The sequence below is a fragment of the Pleurodeles waltl genome, chromosome 4_1, assembly GCF_031143425.1.
Source record: "Pleurodeles waltl isolate 20211129_DDA chromosome 4_1, aPleWal1.hap1.20221129, whole genome shotgun sequence".
NCBI lineage: Eukaryota > Metazoa > Chordata > Amphibia > Caudata > Salamandridae > Pleurodeles > Pleurodeles waltl.
In genome coordinates, this window is record NC_090442.1 from 772,853,650 (window position 1) to 772,879,598 (window position 25,949).

The window sequence follows — 25,949 nt, forward strand, 5'->3', positions numbered from 1 at the left end:
AAAAGGTTACATAAAATGGCACAGCTACAATTTAAAACAGTACAATGTTTCTCCAGTGCCAAAGTCATAACTCAAGCAGATGCAATAATCAGAAGGTAAACATAGGCTAATGTATAGGTAACAAACAACTACAAAAGTTCTCAAAACATTCCATATTGCAGTGTAACAGGATCCTTGTTTGTTACTTAGAAATGTTGACAACATTTTGACCCTGTGGCTAAATTACCAGGGTCTCATCAAGACTAAAGAAATCGGGGCCATCCTGTAGGGGGGCATCCTGTAATAGCGAATGAAAAGAAATAACAAGTAAAGGTGGCTTAAATGGTGTGGTTATTTAAATTTATCATACAAGGAGTTACCTTGTACCTCTTTTTGATATTAGTGTTGAATACTACTGGCATGTCAAGACTTGCTTTGTCGGTCTTTTCGGGCTTTGGGGTTTCACATATAACACTTGGGGTGCAGTTCAACTGTAAGGACAGGTTGCCAAAACGGTTCTTGTGTATCCATTGTCTGGTATCTATAAACCTCTGCTTTGCTGTACCAGACTACTGTCACTGAGGTAAAGGGACTGCGTCAAACTGGATTTTGATATTAGCGTTGGGAGGACACGAGGATTACCATAGTACACTCCCCCCACACACCTTTAGCCCTTAGAGTCCAAATTTTGTGTGGCCGAAGACTTTTGACATCTTGAAAATGCTCAAAGGTGATGGGGTTAGCCTTCAGAACCTTTGCCCCATCGATTAGGGAATTCTCAGGGGTCATTCCCACCAACTGGCTTCCATGCACCCTCTTCAGAACACTCCTGGACCTGTGGAAGATCAGAAGAGGACTGAACGTACTGTCTGAGCCATGTGAAGAGCCTAGAAGACTGGACATGCTCTCTCTCTTGTACCCATGACAAAGAAGTGGACTCTAAGAGTCAAAAGACTGACCTTCTTTTAAAGCTACAAGGACACAAAAAGCTACAATGGTCCTTTACCTGCAGCTTCTCAGCTGCCCAGTGGCAACTGGACCTAGAACTGGATTCTTCTGCGGGCCACTGCCTGCCACCATGTGAGTCGGTAAGTGCCTCCACTGAGGTCTTGGGGGCTTTAGAAGTGTACTCCTGTGGAGGACTGGGACTTAAAGAACTAAAAACAGAAGGTAAAATCATTGACCAGGATGAACCTGGTTAGTGTATACTTCCTGAGCTCCATCGTGGTCCGCATCAAAATGCAATTAGGTCCTGTACTACTGCAACTAGTGACTGTCATTGGCACCGTGTGTTTCTTGGAGTTATTTCTACTTAAAAGTTTAAAAATTAATATCTCCAGTTTCACTTATTGGATTTTTGTCATTTTTATGTCATTTTGTTTAGGGAATTTTACTATTGTTTTCTAATTTTGGGGGATTATTATTGTTTTGCATTTCTACTTTATTACTGTTTTAGTACTGCATAAATACTTTACACATCGCCTCTAAATTAAGCCTGTCTGTTCTGTGCTATAGACACTAGGGTGTTGAGCTTAGGTTTATTTACTGGCTTCAGTGGTTTCCTCCAACAAGGACTGTAATTATTACTTGAGCTGGGTACGTAGCACCCCCAACTAATAACCCAATGTCTTACATTACGTGTATGTAATAATTAAGTATTTGACTCTAAAACATAATGCATTCAATGTCCCAGCATATTCTTGTACATTAAATGTGAAAAAATGTTAATTTATTTTTGCACCTCTTATGTTTAGGAATGTTGTTGCTTTAAAAATAGTATTGTTTGCATTACTCTTTGAATTAGGGTACATTAACTTGAGTTCCCGCAAAATTATATTCCAGTACTATAAATTACATCCTTAGGGATTCAGATACATGTGTTTGGGTAGATTGCTGCCCATGAAACTGAGTGAGGAGCTCTCAGAAAGAGAATGGAGTACGCCAGTCTTATGATTGCGGGGACTCACCCTACCAAGGATGTCTAACCCCATCATTCCGAGATGTTTGCTACTTTGACCCCCACAGGTGAGAAACGAAAGGGCAGAGTGAGCTGCTGTAAGCCTTAGTGGGGATCTGAGAAGATGTTGCCATAACAGGGGGTTGTTACTTCCCTACTCATGACACATGCACTGCAAAATAATTATTGCTGTTAGGGTAGCCAGCGCTACTGAAATTAATGTTTCTGAAAGGGCAACATTTTTTAAATTGGTGAATGCGAGTTTTAGAAAAAGGGATCTATGTTCTGTCCCCCCATCAAACCATCTACGAGTTGAGTTCATAGCCATGATATATGTGTGTAGATCAATGTAAGGGGGTGTGTGTGATAATGTGACATACAACCCTACAAGAGGAGTGAAATTTGCTGTATTCATGTACAAAATGATATACATATGGAGCTCACTACTAAAGGTTACTTTTTCAGTAGATTTGTCATTTTAAGAAATGTCCACATACACCATACTGGATGCAGAAGCTTTTCACAGTGTGGCGTCCGGAGGCCATGTGGTATGAACCTGGGCCGCAACAGCGGACCGGACCCACAGTGCACTATTGTTTTACGCTCGGAGACTTCATGAAAAAACACCCATCAAAATCATCATCAACAATAAAGTCTTCCACAATATATGTTCACCTTGCAATTGTTGACAGTTTATTAATCCTACTGTTCCTCAATTCTCATTGTCCAATTACAAATGTTGCTTCACACTTACGAGGAGGAAACTGTGAACCCAATGTGATGGAGCTCACTTCTAAAGGTGTTCACTTATAAATGTTACTTTTTCAGATGACTTGCCATTTTACGAAATATCCACAAACACCAGCTGGATGCAGAAGCTTTTCACAGTGCGGTGTCCGGAGGCCACGAGCAACCTAAGCAAACCTGGGTGTTGAGCAGGCCGGCATCAACATGGAGTGACGTATCGACTCCGGTAAGGCATGACTCGTGATGTTGATTCTTTTTTGAGGACATCACAAGTACTTAGAATGTTGAGTACAATGGGTCCAATTACACTGGGGCCATAAATCCCATGCTCAACATGTGGTTGCAAGTTGGGAACAAACAGTGCCCGATGCAAGGGTTTGCTCAGGTCCACATTTAATCCGGGAATATAACAGGTGCTATTGGTTCACTATATTTCATTGGAAGGAGTCTCGCAACTGAGTGCGTGTCTCACAACTAGTGATTGCGGGGTGACTGACAGCATCTGCCAATTTACGCACTAGTTCCTGCTTGTGACCGTCACGTTCTTGTAACCGTCACCAAATGTAAATAGAACTTCTTGCCTGTTCAAAGCTGACGGATAAGGGGTTAGGAAGCCACTGGGGGTCGGGTCATCGTGGGCAGGGTCGGATTTGCAAAGCGGGCAGTCGGCCATGGGCCGATGGACCGTGCCTCAGTGTCAACAGGAAGCCGCTTTTTTTTGGACCTCTGTCAAGTGGGAGAGGATGGAATTCTGTGAAAATTCTGCTTTAAAATACACTATTGGCACTCTTCTTTAAAACAAATTAAAAAATGCATTTATTAAATACTGGAGTACTTTAAAGTTGTGGCAAGTCACTGAAGACAGACTTTCCACAGGAGTTGACCCCATGTAATTCGAAATGCACAACCGCTGCTCCCGTATGTTAATAATTACCTCCATGTGCCAGGGTTAGATATTTGGTATGGATGGGTCCAATGTGTAATTGGCACTCTGTTATGTTTAGGATTATACACAGTATGCCAGTAGCAGAAGGTTGCCATTGACTGCATCTATATAAATATGGTTTGGGACTTGTAGCTCAAAATTTCCACTTGTATGTCAAAGTCAGAATTTTGTTGTGGTTGCCTACATCCCCTGACCAACGTGCTCTGGTTGTCCTCCCTAATGCCTAGACTTATCTTGAGTATAGTAGCACCAGCATTTTGCTATGGGGGTCCCATATGCAAGACTAAGCTCAGATGTGTCAGTGCCAGCAATTTACCACTGGTGTCCCAGAGGCAACAAATCACCTCTAGTATGCCAGCGCCAGCATTCTGCCATAGATGCATCATCCTATATGCCAAGAACTACCCCCAATTAGCCAGTGTCTGCATTTTGCCATAGGTTCCCCTTGTGCCGAGCATTATGCCCAGTACGTCAGTACCAGCATTTTGCCACAGGTGTCTCAATTGCCCGAAGAATTACAGTTTATGAGCCAGCATTTTGCCTGAGTATTCATATACCATGAATTACCTCCTTCACTGGTCTTCATTCTCACTCACTCCTCTAGCTCACACTCTCTTGCACTCACTTTTATTCACTTCTCTTAGTCTAACTTAATCTCACTTTTTCCAACTCGCTCTGACTCACTCAATCTCACTTAGTTACACCATCACTGCGCGCGCACACACTCACACAGTCTCACATGGTTTTATTTTACTTGCCTTCAGCTACCTGACCTGTTGTGCTTCATCTGATGGTACTGTGTGGTAGCCTCTCAGGGCAGGTACACCGCTTCTCCCAGCCTCCAGGACTGAAGCAGAAGCTGGAGTCTGCATACCCATGCACAGGCTACAGCTGTCAGTGAGAACTGACAGGTAGCGCCATGCACTCTTCACAATCACCCACTCTACTCATAACTTCTACAGCTGTCAGTTTATTGCCTCTGCAACTCACATTTAACCCCTTTGCCCCTTGGTTTTGGACTAGAGTTCTGATTACTGCTGTAATCAGGGTCGAGGACCTAGTTGATTTGGGACGTGATTCCCACAACCTTGCACAAGAGGCTGAGAATGCAATAAATACTCCGTTTTTACAGCTAGTGTTTCCGGTCTTCACCTACGGACCCTACATACTTTAAAATGCTTAATGTACCACACGTCTTCAAAAATGTGCCTCCAAGCAATGTTTTGGGGCTGCCAACCCCTGTTTTTGGCCCCAAGCAGACCCTGATCGTGGGAGGATGATTTTGTTTGTGCTACCCCTCGCATTTTGTTGAATCGACGTTCACGCGTGTGTTGGCTAGGAATTATCACCCACTAGGGGATGAGGGCGCTCTTTTTCACCCTGTGTCCCACTAGAAGGCGCGGCCACCTGGGAACGCGGGAAACAGGTGACTAAACAGCCTTCTTGGAAGGCGATGATGAAGGGATCATGTGCCATGTGCCTTACCTGTCCCTTCGTCCTAAAATGGAAGAGGAATGCTCGGCCTCGCATTGTGCGCTAAAACCGCAGGCATTCCGCGCAGGGGGTGCAGTTCAAGCAGTGAGCCTAAAAGCAGGTGAACAAAGCGTCAAATGTGTGTGCGTTCCAGCGGAGCCATGCCCAGGTGAGTCAGAGGCCTGTGAGAGGCCAGGAGCCCTGCAAACAAAGGGAATCCCCTGCGATGATGACTAACCTCGCCTTCCCACTGCTCGGTGGCGGGCCAACAAGAATACATAAAGCTACTTCCAACGTGTTTTATGTTATTTGGGTTATTTGCGTATTACAAACAAAACTGGCTCGGTGGAAAAATCATCCACTTTTGCAGTCTGTGACTGACCACAAGGTTACAGGTTCAAGGCCTGGCAGGCCTATGCAGCCTTTCATCCTCCCGAGGTCGATAACATTATTACAATAACACAACAATAAGCATCGTTTATTCCGCTCAAAGGGAAAACGTGCACTTTATAAATACAATTAAAGTTATGTTACAAACCTGGCTCCAGAGAGCATTGGAGACCTAAGCAAGGGAGAAACACAGAACTTGGGTAAGCATGGCAGTCTTTTTAGGGTTTATAAGGTCCCATGATTATGCTGTATGTAATTTATAATTCAATTATTCAGCAGAGACCGCTCGAGTGTCTCCTCGTGGGAAGGAAGCGCAACATAAATGCTTAAGGACTATATAACAATACCATCACAATTGTTGCACTACGCTTTCGTGGTTACAAGATTTACATTTCAGGTGATTAGTAAACGTGTGTCGACAGATGTGAGCAGGATGCACATCTTAATGGGTCAGACTATAAGCTATGACCCATAGCCGCATTTTCCAGGATACCTAGGACTGTGACGTTACTACTTACCGTGAAGCGAGGGGGCTGTAGCAAGGCCAACTTTGTAGATCAGCCTCGGCCACGAAACGAGCAAAGGGAAAGCTTCAGTGGAGTCAAGTGCACCCACGTGCGCTAAGGAGCAAACAAGTTAGTGCTTGCATCTGCGTCAGCGCGCGCGTCAGCCGGCCTGCGTGAGCGAGTAAGCCAATCAGTGCCTGCATGCTGTATGCATGTGAGTGAGCAGGCCACTGCACGGTGAGTGAGTGTAGCGACATGCAAATGTGTTTCAAAGTCTGAGTGAGACAGTCTGCCTCCACATGAATAAGACACAAAGAAGCGCATGAGTATGTAAGGGTGTACCGCGAGCAGTGTGTAAATAAATTATATGTACTTTCATTCCTTTCAGCAGCCACTGTACCAATTAATGATCAGCTATAACAGCAGGGAAGTGTCCCCAGTTAGAAATCATTTCTGGTGGAGGGAAAAAGTCAATGGCATAGAGTAGAATAGATGGTGGCGAGAAGAAGCAGGCTAGCTGTTCAAGAGGACCAAGAACAGCAGGAGAATTGGAAACCTACGAACCAAAAAATTACAAGCAAGCAGTGGGGGAACAAGCAAAAAATAATTGTTAAGGGAAAAATAGTGGTGGAGAAAAAAAGCTGGATTCCCAGCAAGAAGTAACAAGAGCATTAGAATGTAATGCTACTGCATCAGGAACTCTTTTATAGTGGGTTGTGATCTGGCAAATAAAGCAGCTCGGAGCAGCCACAAACTGTCATCTTGGTTTGGGAATGTTGGGGTTGAATTTACTATGGCGGTCATTCTGACCCTGGCGGTCGGTGTTAAAGCGGCGGCCAACCCGCAAACAGGCCGGTGGTCAAAAAAATGGTATTCTAACTCTGGCGGGAACCACCAACACAGGCCGCCACATTAACACTCCGACCGCCACGGCGGGACCGACAAACAGCGCGGCGGTCACCGCCAACAGGCAGGCGGCAGACAATATACCGCCCACCCTATCACAACTCACCAATCCGCCACCTTTTCCGGGGCGGGAGCCCCGCCGATAAAAACACGGCGGAAACAGACTACGAACGGGAAAACGCTCACCTATACACACTCCACGAGGAAGGAGGACAGCATTGAGCCCGAATTACACATCCTACCAGCTATTGTCTACCTGCTCATCTACCAGGAGTACGAACGCCGGCGCAGACGACAACGGTGAGTACTGCACCTACGACACAGGGGAGGGGGGAGGAGGAAAGCTTATGGGGACACACATGCGCCATACACCCACCCCCCCACCACAAATACCTACATCCCAATGTCGAACAACAAGTCAGAGTGACACCACACAAACCCCCCGGAATAATGCAAAGACACAATTTAAATGTTCGATAAAATATATGTATAAATAGCTCCATTGAAGGAATGGCAAATATGCCATATAAAAGATACAAAAATAAGGAATGAACATAGTCAACAAGATATCCATAGGCAAAAAGTCCGGCACATTCCGTCAAAGTTCCATAGTCCGTGGGCCAATGTGCACAAACACATGGGCAAAGCCCACACAGGAGACCAGATACCATTGGAGAGAACACTGCAGGGGCATCAGATGATAAAACTACAGGCACCTCAGGGGGAAGGGAAGGGGGGGCACCTCAGCCACATGAGTCCACGACGCCTGATCCACGAGGGGCCTCCATGCCCACTGTCCCATCCTGGGGGGTGCAAAGCCACAGTCCATCAGACGGATTACCGACTCCACTGTGATTGGAGGAGGCATGGCGCCCCGAGTGCTCCCTGAAGCCCTGCTCGACACAGAACCGGCACTGTCAATGGGCCAGCGGTGCTTGAGATGAAGGGCCCAGCGGAGCGGTGCTTGAGACGGCGGGGCCCAGCGGAGCGGTGCTTGACAGCAAGGGCCCAGCGGAGCGGTGCTTGAGAGGGCGGGGCCCAGCGGAGCGGTGCTTGACAGGAAGGGCCCAGCGGAGCGGTGCTTGACAGGAAGGGCCCAGCGGAGCGGTGCTTGACAGGAAGGGCCCAGCGGAGCGGTGCTTGAGATGAAGGGCCCAGCGGAGCGGTGCTTGAGATGAAGGGCCCAGCGGAGCTGTGCTTGACAGGAAGGGCCTAGCGGAGCGGTGCTTGACAAGAAGGGCCCAGCGGAGCGGTGCTTGACAGGAAGGGCCCAGTGGAGCGGTGCTTGACAGGAAGGGCCCAGCGGAGCGGTGCTTGAGATGAAGGGCCCAGCGGAGCGGTGCTTGAGATGAAGGGCCCAGTGGAGCTGTGCTTGACAGGAAGGGCCCAGCGGAGCGGTGCTTGACAGGAAGGGCCCAGCGGAGCGGTGCTTGAGATGAAGGGCCCAGCGGAGCGGTGCTTGAGACGGCGGGGCCCAGCGGAGCGGTGCTTGAGAGGAAGGGCCCAGCGGAGCGGTGCTTGAGAGGAAGGGCCCAGCGGAGCGGTGCTTGAGATGAAGGGCTCAGCGGAGCGGTGCTTGAGATGAAGGGCCCAGCGGAGCGGTGCTTGAGATGAAGGGCCCAGCGGAGCGGTGCTTGACAGGAAGGGCCCAGCGGAGCGGTGCTTGAGATGGCGGGGCCCGTTCAGCGGTTCTTGTCCCGGCGGGGCCCTGTTCAGCGGTGCTCCTCCCGGCGGGGCCCTGTTCAGCGGTTCTTGCCCCAGCGGGGCCCTGTTCAGCGGTTCTTGCCCCAGCGGGGCCCTGTTCAGCGGTGCTCCTCCCGGCGGGGCCCTGTTCAGCGGTTCTTGCCCCGGTGGGGCCCTGTTCAGCGGTGCTCCTCCCGGCGGGGCCCGTTCAGCGGTTCTTGCCCCGGCAGGGCCCTGTTCAGCGGTGCTCCTCCCGGCGGGGCCCTGTTCAGCGGTTCTTGCCCCGGCGGGGCCCTGTTCAGCGGTGCTCCTCCCGGCGGGGCCCTGTTCAGCGGTGCTCCTCCCGGCGGGGCCCTGTTCAGCGGTTCTTGCCCCGGCAGGTCCCTGTTCAGCGGTGCTCCTCCCGGCGGGGCCCTGTTCAGCGTTGCTTGTCCTGTGTGTCTAGGGAGCCAGACCTGGGCAAGACTTCCCGCTCATTCACCATCCGAACTTGCGGTCGCGGCGCCCTCCTGTGATGGAGTCCTGGGCCCGTGGGTGTCGTCCGTCACACCCGGGATGGGTCTGGTGGGGCCCTCCTGGCCAGCTCGCCTGCTGCCTGACTTCTCCGCCCTGCTGCCCTTGCCCTCCTTCGCTGGAGCTCTGTGGCCCTTGCCTCCCTTGGATGATGTGGCAGGTGACGGGGCAAGACTACTGTCCTTGGTGGCAGCCGTCTCAGGCTTGTCGCGCTGGGCCTTTTTCTTCTTTGTCCTCTTCCCGGGGGGGGGGGGGGCTGGCTGTCCCCTTGCTGCTGGCCGATGTTCCTGCCTTAGGATCTGGTGGACTCCAATAGCCCTGCACTATGGTCACAGTAGATGCAGGGCTGGTGGTGGCTGAGGTGCTTTTTTTGGTCTTACCAGATGGAGGGGGTGGGTCAGTGATTGGAACGAGTTCAAGGTTGGAAAGGAAAAGGACTTGGGGAGGACAGGGACGGGTAGGTGTAGTGGGTTTGGGAGTGGAGGAAGAGGATGTGGTTGTAGGAGAGTCAAGTGTGCTGTCTTTGGGTGCAGGTGCTTGTGACGGAGGCTGTTGTGAGGTGGATGGCTGTTGGGTGGGTGGCTGCCTGCGTTTGTGTGCTTTGGAAGAGGGGGTGACAGACACACTGGGAGAGGACACAGGGGACGTGTAAATGGCAGTGGGGGTGGTGACTGCACGTGTGCGGACTGTAATGGAGGGTGTGCTGGTGATGGAAGTACTGGCTGATGGTGGTGTGCATGCAGGTGTGAGTGGAGACGTCACAGGGAGGGAGGGGGGAGATGAGGAGGTGGGGGACACAGAGGTGGTAGTGACTGTTGGCATGTCTGCATCTGGATGTTGCTTGGGTGAATGCTTGTGGGATCTGTGGTGCTTATGTCTGCATGAGCTGCCCTTGGGTGTAGAGGTGTGTGCAGGCTGGTCTGATGGTGTGGATGGGATAGGCAGAGGAACAGGAGACTGGGACTGGGTGGAGGGAGTCAGAAGAGGGAGGCTGGAGACAGGGACAATGGCTGCCGTCAGTGCTGAGGCCAGAGCGTTGAAAGATCGCTGATGGGCAGCCTGACCCGAATGAATGCCCTCCAGGTATGCATTGCTCCGATGCATCTCCCTTTCTACACCCTGGATGGCATTCAAGAGGGTAGACTGCCCAACAATGAGTGTCCTGAGGAGGTCAATGACCTCCTCACTGAGGGCAGCAGGGGTAACTGGGGCAGGGCCTGAGGTGCCTGGGGCGAAGGAGATGCCCGCCTTCCTGGGCGAGCGGGCACGGAGCGAAGGCTGAGGGGCTGCTGGGAGGGCGGGGCTGGTGCGCTGGGTGGCGGCTGTACCTGTTGTGGCAGTGGGCACAGATGTTGCCGCCACCGCTAGGGAGCTCCCTTCCGAGGACGTGTCGGTGTCGCTGACGTCTCCACAGGTCCCCGTTGTGGAGCTCCACTCGCCCTCCGTCTTACTGGTGTACTCGGAGTTTGTCGTATGGCCCTCCGGGGCCATGTGAGATGCAGCTCCCTCGTGCTCCAATGCCACTTCTCCTCCGCCAGATGATGCTAATGCACACATGAACAGGAAGACAAAGAAAATGGGGGGGGGGGTGGAGAAATGAAGACTGGTTGAGTGCATGCATTGCCAACACCGTTGTCGGAGAGGACAGACACAGAAGCCCCCTGAACTAGGCCGCGCAATGGGGGTAACCTACTCAGTTATTGTGACTAGTCCTACGGGTCTATGGACGACAAATGCACACATGGGTGAGGCCGGACCATGGATAGCTGTACTTGGCACCCTACAGAGGTGGGGGGCGGGGGCACAGGGCCGTGTCTAACGGAGGGGCCTAGCCTACAGAATGCGCCCTGGCCTGGAGATAGCCACAGCCCTCCTCACCCACCCAGACACCTTCCCTGCGCGCAAAGATAGCAGAATGTGCTGATACTCACCCCCTTGTGTCTGCTGTGATGTCCTCATGCGCCCATCCAAATCGGGGTAGGCCACCGCCAGGATCCGGGACATCAGGGGGGTCAATTGGCGGCTGGCACCCCTCCTACGTTGGGAGGCCATCCCCAGCAGAGACTCGGCGGTCTTTCTGGTCCCGCGGCGGATGTCCTCCCACCTCTTTCGGCAGTGGGTGCCCCGTCTGTTGTGGACCCCCAGGGCCCGGACGTCCTTGGCGATGGCACGCCAAATGTCGATCTTCTGATGGGCGCTGACCTATGTGACATGTACAGGGTGGTAAAAGAAATCGCATCAGTTTTCTGCCTGGTCAATGTGAGTGGCCCCCCCCTCCCCAACCTTGCCATGTGGCACATGCTCTCATCTTTCGTGCGTTGCAGTCCTCATTCGCTCCCCTCCCCACCATCTTACATACACCCCACTCAACACAGGCATAGCCCATTCAACGTGCACCCTGTGTACTAACCTGTTGGTCTGGAGGACCGTAGAGTAGCGCATACTGGGGGAGGACCCCATCAACAAGTTCCTCCAATTCTTCGGCAGTGAAGGCAGGGGCCCTTTCCCCAGTCGCAGCAGCCATTGTATCTCCCAGACCGAGGTCACAGCAGCACTTGCAGTATAGGTCCTCTCCTGTGGATGATCAGGTCTCGAGTGATTAATCAGATAGAAAATGGCGGTCACGCCCGCGGCGGTGCGTACCGCGGCGGTGCGTACCGCGACCGCCGGCGCACATCGTCATTGGCTCCTGAGACCCATAGGGTTCAATGTTAACCAATGCTGCTTTGCGCCGCGGTCTTCGACCGCCTACCGCCACGGTGTGCCACGCCAGCGCAGTGACCTCACATCCCACTGTCACACTTCACAGGTCAGGCAGCCGCCATTTCAAGGGCCCACATGGCATGATTTCTACTGCGTCACACAGGCCTAGGCCTTGCATAGCCACTCATACAAGCCGTTCCATGCATAGCGATTCGTGTACTGTGCAATCTGTGTGAACGTACCTGTGGGTTGCTTGACTCTGTGCTCCATGTTGTCCTTCCTAGGCACCGTCCGCTGGGACTTGCGAGGAGAAGGATGAATCCTCCCGTGTACCGCCCGCTGGTGGACCTGTCGACAATGGAAGAACGACATATCATACTTACATACCGGCTTGACAGAGCAACTATACATGAACTATGTGCCCAGCTGGAGCCAGACCTGATGTCCCCCATCCGCCAACCCACGGGGATTCCCCCTCTGGTGCAGGTTCTGTCAGTACTCCATTTTTTGGCAAGTGGGTCTTTTCAGACAACAGTGGCCATGTCATCTGGGATGTCTCAGCCTATGTTTTCTAAGGTTTTGTCCAGAGTGTTGTCTGCCCTGATGAAATACATGCAGAGCTACATTATTTTCCCTGAGGTGGGCAAATTGGCTACAGTGAAGGGTGATTTCTATGCCCTTGGACATATCCCCAACATCATTGGTGCCATTGATGGGACCCATGTGGCTTTGGTTCCCCCCAAAGACAGTGAGCAGGTGTACCGAAACAGAAAAAGTTATCATTCGATGAATGTCCAGGTGGTCTGTTTGGCTGACCAGTACATCTCCCATGTAAATGCCAAGTTCCCTGGGTCAATGCATGACGCGTATGTCATGCGAAATAGCAGCATCCCTTATGTGATGGAACAGCTACAGAGACACTGTGTGTGGCTAATTGGTGACTCTGGTTACCCCAACCTGTCGTGGCTACTGACCCCAGTGAGGAATCCCCGGACCAGGGCAGAGGAACGGTACAATGAGGCCCATGGCCGATCTAGGAGGATCATAGAAAGGACCTTCGGGGTCCTGAAGGCCAGGTTTAGGTGCCTGCATATGACAGGGGGATCCCTCATGTACTCACCAAAGAAGGTATGCCAGATCATCGTGGCCTGCTGTATGCTTCACAATCTTGCATTGCGACGCCAGGTGCCTTTTCTGCAGGAGGATGGTCCAGATGGTGGTGTTGTTGCAGCTGTGGAGCCTGTGGAGAGTGAAGAGGAGGAAGACGACGGGGACGACACGGACAACAGGGATACAGTCATACAACAATACTTTCAGTAGCACACAGGTAAGGAACAGCCACCCCAATTTACATTTACTTGAGGCCTCATGCGTCTCCACTGTCTGTGTTTCCCCCCAGTTCCTGTTCACTGATTTGTGACTTTCCCTTCCCTTTTCAGAGCTGTATGACCCACTGCCTGACTTCTGCTTTGTTTGCCCATGGACTAAAGCTTATTGAAATTGGTATGTTGTCATCACAAAGTAACTGGACATTATTGCACCGTTATGTGTAATACATTTGTTAAGAATACAAGCAGACTCCTGTTTTTTTAAGTGGAATAAGTGATTTATTTTAAGTGCTACATATAGGTAAATGATTGGGAAGCGGGGATGGGTGGGGGTGGAGTAATGTCCATGGCAGAGTCCAGTTCTCAGTCGCACAGGTGCATTGTCCATATGCCTGTGGAAGGATGGAGCAAGGGCAGTTCAAGGTTGGACAGGGTGACAATGTGGGACAGTGGGATGACATCAGGGGGTATCTTAGGCTGGCGGGGGTCTTGCAATCTTACTCTGTCTTCTTGTGGGATCTCAGGTTCCGCTTGCGGGGTGGTTCATCTTCTGCAGGAGGTGGGGTTCTGGTGGCCTGTCGTTGTGTGGGGGCCTCCTGTCCACTAGCACCGGCAGAGGTGGTAGGCTGTTCCTGGCCTGGGCTAGTGACTGGGGCCCTTTGGGGTGCCACATGGTCCCGCAATGTGGTGACGATCTGGGTAAGGGCCAGGACGATGGTCCCCATTGCGGAACCGATGTTCCTCAGTTCCTCCCTGAACCCCATGTACCGTTCCTCCTGCAGTTCCTGGATCTCCTGGAACCAGGCCAGTACCGTCGCCATTGTCTCCTGGGAGCGGTGGTATGCTCCCATGATGGTGGAGAGGGCCTCTTGGAGAGTCGGTTCCCCGGGCCTGTCCCCCCCCTGTCGCAGAGCAGCCCTCCCAGTTCCCCTGTGTTCCTGGGCCTCTGTCCCCTGGACGGTGTGCCCACTACCACTGCCCCCAGGTCCCTGTTGTTGTTGGGGTGGTGGGTCAACCTGGGTGCCCTGTAGTGGTGGACACACCGCTGATTTACGTGCCCTGGAGACAGAGGCATGGGCCTGCTGGGTGGGAGCTGTGCTGGTGTTCACAGAGGGGGTTGGGTCTGGTGTAGCCTGTGGCAGTCTGTGGGGAACCAACTGTCCAGAGGTCCCCGATGGGCCGGGCTGGTCGTCTGGCTCCAGGGAGACAGAGCTGCTGTCATCGCTGGGGGCCTCTTCTGGGGGTGGGATGGACATCTCTGGACCCTCCGTGGCAGTGTGGTGGCGTTCGGGTCCTGCAGGGGTATAAAGGTATGGTTATTGCTTCTGTGTGTGGCATTTCGTGTGATGGGTGGGTGTCCGTGTACCCATGTGCAGGCATTTCCTTGTGGGGGCTTTTGTGAGTGTGGCTTGTGGGGGTGATGTGTGTGTGCAGTGGGCATGCTTTGGTGATGGGTGTCCATGCTTTGTGGTCGCATGCAGGGCTTGGTGTTGGGATGGGTGGGTTGTGATGGTGAGCCTTTTGCTAGGGGTTGGTGTGATGGGGGAGGGGGTGATGGTGGGGCTATGATTTGGCATGCAGGTGGGGTGGGGGTGGGAAGCAGTAGTGAAGATTTGCCTTACCAGAGTCCATTCCTCCGCCTACTCCTGCGAGGCCTTCAGGATGCAGGATGTGCAAGACTTCCTCCTCCCACGCGGTAAATTCTGGGGGAGTAGGTGGGGGTCCGCCGCCAGTCTTCTGCACCGCAATGTTGTGCCTTGATACCATGGAACGCACCTTCCCCCGTAGGTCGTTCCATCTCTTCCTGATGTCCTCCCGATTGCGTGGATGCTGTCCCACCGCGTTAACCCTGTCCACTATCCTTTGCCATAGCTCCATCTTCCTGGCAACTGTGGTGTGCTGCACCTGTGCCCCGAAGAGCTGGGGCTCTACACGGACTATTTCCTCCACCATGACCCTGAGTTCGGCGTCACTGAACCTGGGGTGTCTTTGGGGTGCCATGGGGTGGTGTGGTTGAGGTGTGGGGTGGCGTTTGTGGTGCTGGGTGTGGTGCGTGTGGTGGTGTGTGGTGTTTGGTGCGTGGATTCTGTGTGGGTGATGGTGTTGTGTGCCTCTGTGTTGTGGGATTCTCTATTCTGTGCTCTGTCTCTCGCCTTCATCAATGATTTCGGGTCGTAGGGGCTTGTGGGTGATGTGGGTGTGTGCTTTATATTGTGTTGGGTGTGGTATTAGTATGTGTATCAGGTGTGCGCATTTCGAACTGACCAATGTTGCTGAGTTTTCTATGTGTGTGTGTATTTTGACCGCGGCGGTGTGTACCGCCAATGGAATACCGCGTTTGAAAGATCGCCGCGTGGATTTGTGGGTCGGAATGGTATGAGCGTTTTTCTGTTGGCGTGACGGTGGAGGTTTGGTCCGCGCCATTTTTTCGCTGTCCTTTGTTGTGGCGGATTTTTGTGGATGTCGGGTTTTTGGCGGTTTGGCAGTTGCGGGTCAGAATGACCGTGGCGGTTTACCGCGGCCGCGGCGGTGTTATGGCGGCCTTCTGGCCGGCGGTAAGCGACTTTTCCCGCCGAGGTCAGAATGACCCCCTATGTGTATATTTCTTTCTAAAAAATGTCGAAATGCGACAATAATTCCCAATAATCAGTTGCGGCTCGCTCCTATTAAGGGGCGGGTGGGGCGTGCGGGGAAGGGGGGGAGCTGGACATTTAATTAAAAAAAAAAATAATAAGGAAAAAAACGTACCTCCTCCGTTGCCACCGCCCCTCTGTCCCTCGACGCTCCATCTGCAGGGTTAGGCTCCCAGCCTGCCCTATGGCCAATCCTGACGCTGCTCAAAGAAGCACCAGGATATGCTGGGAGCGCCCAGCCAGGGCGCTCCCAGGCAGACTGGGAGTCTGTGCATGCTCTCTCTAGCCCTCTGCACATGTGTGTTTGGCCGTCCCGCGACGGCCGGCCAAACACACATGCGCTGTGAGGGGAGTGCTCTGTACACTCCCTTCCGAGGCTGTCATCCCCAATGCCCCGCCCCTTTCACCACGAAGGAATAATAAACCTCTGCCCTTATGGAGGAGCCTCCCCTTCCAATAATAATTGACTAGTACTGCTGATAACTAGAATTACATGAGCTCTATTGATCCCATGATGTATATATGCGCAGAAACATCAATAAATACAAGTTTATAAAAAATCTTGGTTTGGGAAGCTTGAACTGAAGCTGAACGAGAGAAGCAACATCTTGGTTTGCACTGAAAAACACATGCTACTTCAAAAATTGGGAGCATTCTCTGCTCCATGCTCCTGGGCACTGTAGTGTCCTGCCAGACACATTCTAGTGTTTCCACCATCCACTCTTGCTGAGGGCTGGTTTCCACACTCACCCCACAACCATCCATCACAGGTGTCACCAGTCAGGTGTCCCTGCTAATAAAAAGGGCAGGGCGCACATGCCCTGAGACAGTTACCAATAACCATTCCACCTTGTCTGTGTCACACATTTTAGTATCATGAGGGCCTGGGGCCGCAACGCTACATTGGCGACGATCGGATCCGACCCTACGTGTGAGCCTATGAGTTCTCAGTCGCACCTCGGGGGGAAGTATAGCTGGTGTCGAAGGCACCTCTGCCAACAAGCTGCACCCGGTTGGCAAGGAAGATGGTGCCCGCCTGCACATGACCCTTCCGCTGCCCTACTGCTGCCCCCCAGAAGTGGAAAAATCAGTCTAATGCTGGCAACAAAAAGGTGGGAAATGCGCCCTTCCGGGACGCAGTCTGTGCCGCGGATCAGAAGAGCTGACCAAGTGTCCAGGTTGCCGCGACCCTAGGAAGGCGGTGACGGCCCCAACAAAGTGCCTGCTAGCCTGCCGGGCATGAGGTGAGCCCACAGGTAGCAGCACACACCGTGCGTGGAGGAGAAAACAGAGGTAAAGTATTGCGGTCACTGCCATGTTTGGGACTGCCACCTGTTGATCTAACTACTATTCGGTAAGATTGTTATCCTTACCAGGTGCATCACCCAAACCACCTAAGGAGCACAGCACCACCAGAGTGGAGCCAAGGTCAGTGACAAGACCAGAAGTTGACAAGGCATCCCTGGCACCGTGGGAGGCTGACCACCCAGAAACCTGCTGTGAGCCCCCATGAACGTGAGACCTGCCGAAGAGATTACACTTGACCATTTGGACCCTCCACCCTTGGGGTTGCACAAGGCTTGGACGTGGCCCTCTTGGGAGTTCCGCAGTGACCTCCTTGGCGCAGCCTACAAATGGCCGGCATAGCCCACGAGGTCCTGTGGCAATTCAGGGGCAAGGGCCTCAAGGGAATTCCATTGAGAGGGGAATCCCACCAAGAGAGATGTGTCTGAGGCAGCTCCACAATAGGCATTGAGAAGCACTGAGATCACGGACAAAGACTGGTCAACCAAAGACTATCGGACAAAGGCCAGTGCACCTGAGTCCTGATGTTGAGAGCACACAGGTCCTGTGACAACCATCCTTGTGGCTTCACGCGCGACTTGGATGTGGTCCTGTTGGCTGTTCCTCAGCGACACCTTCGCTTGGCCTGCGATAGACCCAGCACAGTGCATACAGTCCTGTGGAAGCCCAACAAAGGGCCTCAAGGAGACTCCTGTCTAATGAGTTCTGGCATGAGAAGGAAGCCTGGAGCTGCTCTACAAGTGGACTTTAGGATGTACCAAGGCCTTCAAGGACGACACCTTTTCATCAGGTCATCCTCAGTCTTTGGAGGTTCTCTGTCCACAGAGTGTGAATGCCTTCCCAGAGATCCTTGAAGTGGTATCCCCACTGCTCCTGATGCACCCGCATCGAACTTTGTAAATAGACTCCCAGGCAGGACCAACAGTGGCTGAGTGCATTGTAACCTCATGGACAGGCGATTGAGGTATCTGGACTTCATCAGCACTTCCATTCATATCCAGAGCAGTCTGGTTAAACTATGGAGGCGTGCTGTGATGTCGAGTGCCCCAGCTGCACCTGTTCCATGCAACATTTCTGACGGACCGCCTGAAGAGACTCAGGTGGTCATTCTGACCCTGGCGGTCTTTGACCGCCAGGGCGGAGGACCGCGGGAGCACCGCCGACAGGCCGGCGGTGCTCCAATGGGGATTCCGACCGCGGCGGTAAAGCCGCGGTCGGACCGGCACCACTGGCGGGGTCCCGCCAGTGTACCGTGGCCCCATTGAATCCTCCGCGGCGGCGCAGCTTGCTGCACCGCCGCGGGGATTCCGACCCCCCCTACCGCCATCCAGATCCCGGCGGTCGGACCGCCGAGATCCGGATGGCGGTAGGGGGGGTCGCGGGGCCCCTGGGGGCCCCTGCAGTGCCCATGCCACTGGCATGGGCATTGCAGGGGCCCCCGTAAGAGGGCCCCTACATGTATTTCACTGTCTGCTGCGCAGACAGTGAAATACGCGACGGGTGCAACTGCACCCGTCGCACAGCTTCCACTCCGCCGGCTCGATTCCGAGCCGGCTTCATCGTGGAAGCCTCTTTCCCGCTGGGCTGGCTGGCGGTCTGAAGGCGACCGCCCGCCAGCCCAGCGGGAAAGTCAGAATTACCGCCGCGGTCTTTCGACCGCGGAACGGTAACCTGATGGCGGGACTTTGGCGGGCGGCCTCCGCCGCCCGCCAAGGTCAGAATGAGGGCCTCAGTGTTCATTTTGGTATTTATGTTTCTCTCCCACAGGTTGGATTTGGTTGTTTGTTTTTCAGTAAATTAGGGAGGGATGTAGTGTCCTGCCAGACACATTCTAGTGTTTCCACCAGCCACTCTGCTGAGGACTGGCTTCCACACTCATCCCACACCCATCCATAACAGGCGTCACCAGTCAGGTGAGTCTGCTAATAAAAAGGGCCGGGCGCACGTGTCCTGGGGCAGTTACCAGTAACCCTACCACTATGTCTGTGTCACACATTTTAGTATCATGAGGGCCTAGGGCACACAATGCTCCAGGCACCATGGAAGTACATCAGGACCCTAGGTTTCCCCCAGTCACCCTGGACTACCATCTTGTCAAATCCTATCCGCGGACAAAAGCCCTGCAAACGATTACAGATGCCACTCCACCCTCAGTGCAGCACCGGTCCTGGCCACGGGTACAGTGTCTTCTGACCCTGAGCTTTGAAACCTGTATATAGTTCTACTATCGCAAGCTCGGGTTTTGAAGGGGTTACAGAAAGCCGACCTATGGCTAGTTTGAGTGGACTTACGAGGCTGAGTGCATGTGCCAATTAGTTAGTGCCAATTAGTTGTTGGCGTCAGTGATTATCTGTCAATGAACAAAAGAAATAATTATGTATAACTGAGATTAAGTTGTTAGAAATAGTTGAGCGCCTATGAGCTTGGGTACACAAAAAAGAAGAAGATACTGTTTCAAGCCAGGCTGCTGTAAAATCTACCATTTGATGATAAAGTGCTCAGTGACAACATTCTGTATGGAGCATGGTATATTAGAATTGTTACAGCTGCCAAGAGCCCATGTACTGCATATAAAATGCAACATAAAAACTCGATTTTAACAAACAACCAATGTTTCCTATTTGCCCACAGAGAGTAGACATGCTTTAACCAGTTGCTTTGCGGCGAGGATATATCTGGAGGTTGGGGGCTTCATATCAGTAGCATGCTTAGATGTTGTGAATGGCTAAATCCATTCAGCTAAGCAAGATGTGTGAGCCACTGTTACTTATATAGGAATTCTTGGAGTTAGTTACTGCTTCTAGGATCAATAGACTTTAACTCATGAAGCTCTGCCTCATCCCAGTCCTCACTACACGAGGTGAGTCTGTATAGCGTCTAATACTTTATTTCAACTAACTCCAGCCCCCACCCCTACATCCAACTCCGCTTCTCAGGCTTTCCATCCAGACTCTTTCTTTCCGATTAATCACATGCTTCCACCTGACAGTGTGCAGTTTCCTCAATCTGCTTGTTATTTGGGTTTTTCGATTTCTTTCAGTCCTCATCTGCCAGTGGTTTGCATCACTTGACCGTTGGCCCTGGGATCACGTGTTCAGCCATTCCTCCTATAATGTCACTACTGCTATAGCAAAGCATATACATTAACCATTTTAGAAAGGCTTTTTGTGACCATTGCATTTTTACTGCATCCCTGGCTAGTACAAACAAAAAATGTGCAACATATTTAACGCATTCGCAGAAAACCCAATTCCATCTGACCGTCTTGGTGTCCAAACTAAAAATCTGCATTCACAGTCACATTAATCTGCAAATGCATTATTATCCAATTAGGGTGAACTTCCTTCTCAACGAGGAAGGCTGGTCTACTGCTTTGCTCTCTATGAAACCTTATCAACTTCCTTGTTGTCAACGGTCTATTTATTTGGGAAGAATGGTTCTTATCAACTTCATAAACACACCCTGATTAGCACAAAACGCTCTTCGAAGAAAAACACTGCTCAGCCACTGATATCTGCTACACAACCAGCAGGCTATTCTGCCACAGAAATGTATTTTAAATTCAAGAAATACCAACAATTTTAAAGCCAGGAACCAACACAATAAAATTCCCAGACCCAATTTAGACAGTAAAATTGAATAGACAAAAAAATACCAAAAGGATCAAAACTGAATAAGGGGAACTTGAGACAAGAGTTTATTTAACTTAAATATGAAAGGGTTAAGAAAATACAAAGCTTAAATGAAAAATGTTAGTTTGTAGGTGACCAGGACAAAGATGTGATTTCAGGCAGCTTGAGATGGTGCTTAGTTCGGGTAAGGAATGTAGGTTATACCAGTCAAAAATGTTAGCTTGGTTTACGTTTAGTAAGTAAATGTGTGCCAACAGGGGAAAGTTCAAAACTGAAGTCAGTGAGTTCACTCAAAATGCAAGACATTGTCATCGAACTACAGCTGAAGGGATTGGTTTTGAAGCTCGGAGATGGACAAAGATGAATTTCATAGCGCTAAGGTCGCTTCGCAAGTAGGATAGATTTGAAACCTCTACCTGCCCCAATGGTTTGCCTTTGGTAATAGTCACTTTTTTGCTTCTCAAGATCAACCAGCTGGCCAAGGCAGGAAGCTATATCTGGGCAGGGCTCAACAAGTCCAAATACATTTTCTGTGAGGTGCAGTGGAACCGATTTTCATTGCAGCAAAAGGCTTTCACAAACCTATTTTTTTCCAAGACTGTGATTAGTTACTTCTGCTGGGCACTAGGGTCTGGAAAACATGAGTCGTATTAAGGCAATAAGAGATATCTTTAGCTCCTGACCATAAAAGCCCATAAAAGGACCTGCCTTGGTTGAGGAGCACACAACATCAGTGCTTAGTGGCACACTCGCCTCTGCCAAGCGGTGACTTAGGTGCGTAACAAAGGTCCACGCAGTCCCTGCAGAGCAGGGTGGGAGGGTAGGTGGGGGGGGGGGGGGGGCAGGAGCTTGGGGGCCCCTCAACACAACACTTGACCTGAGTGAGTCCAGAGGGGGGCCTCCTCTATGGTCTGTGCAGGGGCCCTTTCCAGTTTCGTAATGCCACTTCGTTGACTCCTCAGCTCCAGGAAGGGGTGAACTCTGGCCACACACACCCCTTGCCCCCCTCATCCTGTTAACTCCTGTGGGCACCCAGCTGTTGCAGTCTGTGGTATCCTCTTAGATGAAACCTGCCCTCGAAGCTGCTACTGTCTCGTTTCGAGAGGTCACTCTGCTTAACATGGACAAAAGTGGCGAATGACTAATATTTAGAGGTACAGTCTTGCCGTAACAATCTTCACCTTATAGGGGTGCCGGAATCCCCTAATACAGGCAAGATGGAAGACTATGTGGAGAAGCTACTCATTACCCTATTTGGTGCTGAATCCATCGCAAAACTCCTCATCGTAGAATGACTGAGTTGCACTTTGACGACCCGACCACCCCCGGGGGCCCGGCACTCCTGACTGTAGCTAGATTCCTCAATTATCGAGACCACAACACCGCCCTTCGATTGGCCAGAGAAAAACGCCCCCTGCAATTTGACAGCAATGTGGGCTCCTGGGGGTGGCATCCAGTGGATGTCCACCCCAGGGCAGCTTCGGGCGAATGGTAAAGCCCAGGCATGTGGTGACAACCGGATTGGTTTTCATGGCAAAGGGGGGGGGGGGGTAGAGTAACGGATTAAAATAGCCGTTGTTCTGAGGTGCGTCATTCCGACTCTGTGGCGAAGTTGGTAGGGAAATAAAATTCTTGGCTTGGTAAATATTTTGCATATATAACTTATGAGTTATGGCAGAGCAGGCAGCTGCAGTTAGGGAAGCTCTCTGGACAATATGCCACGTGGATAGGGATGACCTTATTCAACCAGGCATCCTATCTATCGCAAGCCTGGGTTGGTTTTAAACGCCCTAAGCGTGCTGCGGCTAGTGGTGTTGCGAGGGTGGTGTTAGCGTGTTCGCAGCCGCAGCAATGTGGTAATAAGAGTATGAATGCTCGTTGTCTAGGGGAGCAAAAAAGAATGATTAAAAAAGAAACGGCACTCATTGTGCCGAGCAGCTTACCGACTGCGGCGTCGTTGGTTGAGGAGGTGAGGCGAGGCCTGTGAGCGAGGGGCGGGCCTCTGAGGAATGTGCCCCTGAAGTGGGTGACGGTTCGGGCTGTGACTTGTCAGAAACGCTCGCTGAAGCAGTAAATGTACAATACAGGCAAGAAAATGTGCCTAAAACAGAGCTGTTGCTAAGTAATGCGTCGACACAAGATGTCAAAGAAAAAATACATATTTTTAAGACCTTGCGTCACCGTGCTGAGGAGGTGTTATCTGATAAGCGTATTGAAAGGGAGCTGCTGCCCATGAGGCCTGCATGGGGGGTGGGTGGTTATGAGGGGGAAAATAGGTTTTCAAATAATGAAAGAGGGGGGTCCTTTTGGGGCCTAATCAGAATGAGCATTGTGAAGCAAAAAAAGCAGAAATATTAAATACAGGCTACAAGCAAGTTCTAAATGAATCATATAATACAGCTACAACCCAGTCTGAGGGGTGAACAGGTGGTTTTGGGTGCCACTAACTAGTGAGGTGTGCAGGGAGAGTTTAATGCGTGGAAAAGGGAAGGCCACAGTCCCTGCAGGTTGTGGCGACTTGCAGGGCGTCGAGGGGAGCATGCTGCATAATGAACACAGATGTAGCAGGGAACAGCCGGCCAATTTTGGAGTGACTTGGGTAAACCGACAGGAAGTGAAGGAGAGGTTCAGAGCAATGGTCCTGACAACGAGGGAGCAGCAAACGCATTCACCTGCGGCACAACAAAAGAGTGTTGATTGGAAGAATTTTGATGGGGGGTGGGAGATGGGGAACATCCAGGAGTACGTTTTGCGGTGCATGATGAGGTGGAGGTGTGTGAGCTTGACTATGACGAAGGAAGTGAAGATTTGGAGGAAGGGGAGATACCACACTGGAAAAAGGATGGGGAAGAAAAAGAATGTGTACAAAACAAAGGGTATGGGAGGGATGCTAAATCCTTGTCAACAGATTGTATTTTGCAGGTTTCTAGTGATTCTGAATACGCAAAAAACAGTCGGAGTGTTAAGAGAGGGCGAGGGACAAATGAAAGGCGCAAAATGGTGATGGACACAAGAAACAATTTGAGTACAGGTGAGACACAGTGGTGGTGCAGTTAGGGGGGGAGAAACATGCAGGATGAACTTGGGGGACGGCATAAAAGAGTTCTCAAAGATTCAGTTGATAAGAGTGTTGGAACCGAACTGGAGTCCAGAAAGAAGCAACATGTAAGTAAGGAGGTGACTGAAATAGAGAATAAGGATGAATCCAAATAAAAAAGTGTAGAGAATAGCGGGACCAAGCTGGGAGGGATACAATAAAGAAAACTAATGAAGAACAAACAAAGAGTGGAAGAGAATGTTTGAAAAGGTTACCATGGGGTTATCCATGCCTTTGGGATTGCATTTGAGTGCGGGAACGAAAGAAAAGATTTGGAAGGGTGAATTTCTGGATGTTTATAAGCTTTTGCATAGGGAGATACAGTCAAAAGAAGGATCTAGAGAAAAAGCATGGGAGTTGGCGAGGAGACCTAGAGTTCCGACTACAACCGATTTGTGGACGTCAGCATTTTTGATATTCACAAGTGTTTATTGTGAAAAATGTCCTGATAGGGCAGTGGTTTTATTCAAATACATTGACACAATCAAGAAGGCCAGTTCAGAATTTGGAGGTTTCATATGGTTAAATTATGATGAGGAGTTCAGGGCTAGAACGGTCCTGTTACCTGAGAAACCATGGGGGAAGTCGATAATGAGCTATGGGTGCAGTGGATGTATCCACAGAGGCCACTGCCTACGATGCATTCAGCCAGCAGTCTGGCAGTGCAGTTGTGGCCTTTTCTCGGGAAACCCACCCTGGGAGAGGTGGGTGTGTGGGGATGTGGTCAGAATAGCAATTCAGGAGCATGCTGGAGTTTCAATAGGGGATACTGTCTGAGAAACCCATGCAGATACAAAAAAGAAAGCTCAAAGTAAGGAGGCAGGCATGCAGTTTTACAATGTTTTGGGGAGCAAGGAGGTTTTAACACAGGTGGTCAAGGCAGGGGGAGGGAAGATCCGCTCAATTTGGACAAAAGTGCTTTTACTCCAATTAAGTTGGACGTCTTGAGTTACTGGTTGAAATTTTACCCCAACAGAGAAGAGGCAGTGAAGTTGGAATGGGGGTTCAAAGAAGGTTTTCGGTTAGGTTACCAGGGTCCAAGAACTAGGAGATTTGCGGATAACTTCAAATCAGCAAAAGAGCACCATTATATCATTAAAAAAAAACTGGACAAAGAAGTTGCAGAGGGCAGGATGGCAGGTCCTTTGGAGTATTGGCCTTCACAGGATTTGATATTATCTCCTTTGGGCATTGTACCAAAAGAGAACAAGGGTGAGTTTAGGCTGATACATCATCTTTCCTGGCCAGAAGGTTCATCTGTCAATGATTTTATAGCAAGGGAGGATTCTGCTGTTCAATTTGCCTCAGTAGATGTTGCCATGGCTCTAGTGCGAACAGTGTGCCCTGGGGCTGAGCTGGTGAAATGTGATGTTAAATCAGCCTTTAGATTATTGCCACTACATCCTTTGGATTTTTCATTGTTGGGAATCCAGTTTGAGAATCGATTATATGTTGAAAAGGTATTACCAATGGGTTATGCTATTTCTTGTAGTTTGTTTGAATGTTTCAGTACTTTTTTGCAGTGGTGTTTTACTTATTTAACTGGAAATGAGTTTATTACGCTGTTTTGCTTTCCTTATCTTATGAGCGAGCTGACAAAACGTCTCTGGAATGCACTTCTTAGTTTAAAGAAGACATTTATTATTATTACTTCACCACGAGGTTCCTGAGAGATGAGATTAGTAGGTTGGAAGCAAGTAGGTTGGAAGCACATATTTAAAAGTAGTCGCAGCAATGAAAGCAAAATATATCAAAGTACTTCTCAATTGCAATGTACACAGCAAATACATGTGATTATATTATAGCATAACTTCAAAGCAAAGCATAAAAGTCAAAATTTAATCACCGTAGGGCCTATCACTCGTCATCCTTCTCATGCCTGCAAGTTGATGACTCCTGTTCAAGTGCGAGAAAGAGATTTTCCACCCAAACGGGAGGCCAGGCAGCTGACGTATGCTCCTGACTGAAGTCCTGGAAAAATTCCCCTTGCTGCTGCCCAGGGCCACCGTAAAAAGCTTGCTAACAGGTCCCTTAGTCTAAACATGCTGGCTCAGTCGGGGGAACCGAACAAGAGCCTGGAGAGTGGCCAAGTCTCCAAACTTCTCGTTCGTTCCCAGGCTGGATTGAGAGGGAAACACAAAATATACGCTC